General features: G+C 38.2%; 1 protein-coding gene across 2 annotated transcripts in view; it reads left to right on the top strand.

The window, feature by feature from the left end:
* The first annotated feature begins 4,502 nt into the window (after positions 1-4,502).
* Positions 4,503-4,955, top strand: part of cnga3a (cyclic nucleotide gated channel subunit alpha 3a) — a 22,100-nt gene continuing 21,647 nt past the window's right edge. Inside the window, exon 1 of one of the 2 annotated variants that reach the window (XM_058403302.1) lies at positions 4,503-4,945. The gene's annotated coding sequence lies outside the window, so the exon portion shown is untranslated. The remainder of the gene's footprint in view (positions 4,946-4,955) is intronic. The other variant, XM_058403300.1, reaches the window with a different exon arrangement.

A 4,955-nucleotide genomic window follows, 5' to 3' on the forward strand; every position in this document is an offset into this window, starting at 1 on the left:
GTGAGCAGTGACCAGTGAAGTGAATAAGACTGAGTATCTCCTCATCATGGCACCTGTTAGTGGGTGGGATATATTAGGCAGCAGGTCAACATTTTGTCCTCAAAGTTGATGTTAGAAGCAGGAAAAATGGACAAGTGTAAGGATTTGAGTGAGTTTGACCAAAAGGGCCAAATTGTGATGGCTAGACCACTGGATCAGAGCATCTCCAAAACTCCAGCTCTTGTGGGGTGTTCCCGGTCTGCAGTGGTCAGTATCTATCAAAAGTGGTCCAAGGAAGGAACAGTGGTGAACCGGAGACAGGGTCATGGGAGGTCAAGGCTCATTGATGGACATGGGGAGAGAAGGCTGGCCCGTGTGATCCGATCCAACAGACGAGCTACTGTTGATCAAACTGCTGAAGAAGTTAATGCTGGTTCTGATAGAAAGGGGTCAGAATACACAGTGCAGGACAATTTGTTGTGTATGGGGCCGCATAGCCGCAGACCAGTCAGGGTGCCCATGCTGACCCCTGTGCACCACTGAAAGCACCAACAATGGGCACATGAGCATCAGAACTGAACCACGGAGCAATGGAAGAAGGTGGCCTGGTCTGATTCCCCAGATCTCAATCCAATCCAGCATCTGTGGGATGTTCTGGACAAACAAGTCCGATCCATGGAGGCCCCACCTCACAACTTAGAGGACTTAGAGGATCTGCTGCTAACATCTTGGTGTCAGATCCCACAGCACACCTTCAGGGATCTAGTGGAGTCCATGCCTCAACGGGTCAGGGCTGTTTTGGGACCAAAACATTAGGAAGGTGGTCATAATGTTAAGGCTGATTGGTGTATGTACAACTTTAAAAAACGAATAACAAATTATTATATAATTAAATATCCTTCTTAAATCATTAAATAAATAAGAAAACATAAAAAACATTAATACAAATTAATGAATAAAATCTAAATAACTGATGAATAAATAAATCATATGCAACTGATAATAAATCTTAATGTAGTGTGTTAATTCTCAGGTACAGTGCTATATTAAACTGGCTTTGTTTGGTTGTTTGTTTTTGTGTTTCTCTGTGCAGAGGGAAAGGATGAAAACGAGGTGTGAGGATGAGGATGAAGATGAGGATGTTGCCCTTGTTGCTGTTTGTTCCTATTAAGCATTGCTCTTCTGATTGTTGAACACAGCTAATCAGGAGTTATTAAGTGGTTACACACCTACACACACACACACACACACACCTACACACACACACACGGTGCTTCATCACAATTACGGCTCTCCTGCAGCTGAAGAGCATCTGATTGTCTGAGAGTCTGGAAGCTGAACAGAGACTCGAGGACCTTGACGATATTTTTTTGTTCAAATGGAGAACAAAGACGAGTGTGTGTGTGTGTGTGTGTCTGTGTGTGTGTGTTTTTCATCTTCCATCACTATCTCCTTCTTTGTAGTTTGTATATTAATTACTCCTGTACAATCTGACATCACTACACTCATACACAACACCGAGAACCATAAACGTCTTCACTCTTCTCTCTGGAGGAACAGAAAAGCTGTAAACTGTAAATATTTATGCAGCTATTCACCCTTCAGTGCAGCAGCGTGGGGTATAAAATCACAAATCAGTTCACATCTAACATCAGAATAAATAAATAATAAATAAAGAAGATATTTTTTTAAAAAAAAGAATCAAATCTCAGTGATGTTCATGTATTGAAGTTTGTATTTTATTTATATGCTGTATTTTGTAAAAAATATATTTTATATATATATATTTCTTTTTTATTTTTATATTTATATTTTAAATATTTTTTAAATAATATTTTTTCCCTCTGTTCTGTAACAGCTAATTCCATTTTTTTTTGACGCTTTGAACTATTTTTTAAAACACAGACAGTTCTTTAAAAAATGCTGCATGCATCGCTGCATGTTGCTCTGTGTATGATTGTGTATTTGGTTGCTGGTTTGGATATTTCAGAATTTTCTTTCAATTTTTTGCTTTTTTTTAATTTTTTGCTATCTCTACAGTCGACACAGAAAGGTCTAAAAAAAAAACAAAAACATCTAGTTAATAGGGAAAAAAACTCCTTGTTGATGAGGGAAGTGTGAGAAGCTGACAAAAAAGTGACTGTGGAAATTCTACAGTAGCTAATAATCACTCTGTACAGCCGCGATGATCAGAAAAGGGTTATCTCAGAATGAATAAAAATAAGAAAAAAGATTGGTTACAATAACAGCAGGGTTTGACTCCTGATCACCGAAACTGGATAAATGAACCAGGAGATGTTTTTATCAACTAAAATTGTTATTCATAGTATTGATATGTCTAACACACTGTCATTATCATCATCTACTTTATCATCATCATCACCTGTTAGAGTGTCTGATCTAACCAAATTATCTGAGTAAAGATCGTTTCTATTCTAAGCGACCCATTGATGCCAAACCTGCAGTAAACAGAACATTAGCGCTAATCTCCTTACCGGCTATATTTACTCTTCAGCGGACATGCTCAGAGCTCACGCCGTCAACCCTTACATGAACGGTTCCACATTCTGTAGAGTTAAAGCTCCACGCTGATGTTATGTCATGAATCTACACAAAACAGCCCATAATATTCAACTGGAGAGAAAAGTTGGAATTATTCAGTCTTTGTTAATGATAAATTTGCCCTCAGAAGTCATGTAACTAGGAGATCTGTGTGGAATTCAAGCGTGAGATGATCTGTAGGTGAATTCCTGGAAGAACCCAGAGGGTGTTAGAGAACATACCTGAACATACAGCACCATGAAAGCCATGGAGAGAATCCAGGACAAACTTCTGAAAAAGTATCAACCAAAGAGGCTAACATGATGCTACCACCACCACCATGCTTCACCGTGGAGATCCATGTCCTCAGGCAGGTGAGCCGTCTTGAGTTCTCCTGAAAATTTGACATCAGTCTTCATCTCCATCAAACTTCATCTTCGTGCAAATCCTATTTCTTTGCTTTTATACACATCCTGAAGTCATGATTTTTTGATCACGAGAAAGTTTTTTTTGTTAGTTTCTTATTTCTTTAGAATAAATACAATGTTCTTATTAAACATTTATAAGCTTTAGGGTTTTAATATAATGTCCACACGGGAGCTGGTTGCTCTCACCCTGACAGATGGCTGAGGTTAACGAGAATTAAAGGAGGAATCTGTATAACCTCGGGCCTGAGGGTCAGATTATAGTGGAATGTGTCAAAAGTTTTGAGTTTTCTGATAAGCCATCGATAATCAGTAATGAAGTGGGGCTACCATGTGGGGAAAAGTTACACTGGAGACTCCAGTGAACGGGAAACCTGTTACTATAGCAACAATAACGTTGATCTAATGAGTGCATCACTGTGAACCTGCGCTACCATTACAGACACCTTCTGACCAATCAGAACGCAGAAATCCTATCACTGTTCCTCTCTGATGGCGACTCCAGCTTGATGCAGCAGGTGCACATGTGTAACGTAAGTCCATGAAGGAGCATTAGAGGCACTCAGAGCTAATCCCAGATTAACAATACAGCTCTGCAGATTGCCTCCAGGATTGCTCCGGACTCTCTGTGGGTGGAGGCGGAGAGTAATTCCAGGCTGATTCCAGGCAGGTCATACCACCAACCACGACATGTTTATTCCACTCTAATCATTACAAAAGTGCTGCTCCACCAGAAACACGCTGCTAGCTGTAGTTTAGCTAATCTGAAGCTTAATAACCATCACTAAAGGCTAGGGGTAAAAGACAAAGGGGGGTAAAGGAGAAGAAAAATATAAAACATTCTAATTATTCAGGTTATTAATAGTTTATTATGTAATAGCTTTGTAATAGCTTTATTATGTAACTGTCATTTACTTCATCAGAGACTTTATTTCTGATTATTACATTAGTTTATTATTACTTTTTAATGTGAAACTTTCTATTATATGCTTATTATTTATTATTATTATAATTATTATTATTATTTGGCCATTACATTATATTGTTTATGATTATACGTTTTTGTTTTTGTTGTTTTAATAATTTAAAAATAACGCTATTAATACTTCTAAAGCACTTGAAATGTATGAAAGGTACTTAACGTAACAAAATGCATTATTATCAATAATTAATAATGCAAAAAAAGAGAAAAGTAACAACAAAAGAAAATTAAATTAAAACGTGTTATGTCTAAATTCGCTCAAAAGTGCTGAATAAAGTCATATATACATATAGAATATAAAACATACAAATAAATACACATAAAAATGACTTTCTGTCACTGTTAAGCACTCTCTGCTGCTATAACAATACAGTGATGTGTTATAAAGCTGTTATAAACTGGTAACACCAATAAATACAGAACGCTGCCACTGATTACACAACTAATACCTAATAATCTATCACTTTGCACTAGTTGTGTTTTATATGTTAATACATTAATATAATAAAACAAATATTATTAATAAACAGTTGAATTAGAACTAAAAAAGGGACAGCTATAAGTGAGTTATTCATTAATATTCATGAAATGGCACACGTGACCACGCCCCATTTATAATGTACAAGGCAACGCGTTGGTCCCGCCCCTTCATAAATTCTCCACTAGCTCCACCCTCTTGTCCATCACGACGTTGTTCGCTCTGGCGCTCAGGCTGTCAGTCAGAAACTCTGTCCTTCTGAGGAGATTAATGTCGAAATAAGAACCGCGGAGTGCAGCTGTGATTTATTTATAAGAGGGAAAAAAGCGGATTATGGCTGAAAACCCTCAGAGTGGAGTTTATTCATCGAGAACGGGATTGCATGATGTCCCGGTGAGAGGAGCCGCTGACAGGAGATGAGCTCGAGACTTGGTGCGCTCGCGCAGAAAGTGTGTGACAGGAAAGAGCTCGGCTAACGGCTAACAAATCTCTCTCTCTGTTCATGAGGAAACTTCTGTCTGTGTCTCTCTGAGCTTTGTGGTGAGTAGGA

The sequence above is a fragment of the Hemibagrus wyckioides genome, linkage group LG11 (genome assembly GCF_019097595.1).
Source record: "Hemibagrus wyckioides isolate EC202008001 linkage group LG11, SWU_Hwy_1.0, whole genome shotgun sequence".
In the NCBI taxonomy this organism is placed as follows: Eukaryota; Metazoa; Chordata; class Actinopteri; order Siluriformes; family Bagridae; genus Hemibagrus; species Hemibagrus wyckioides.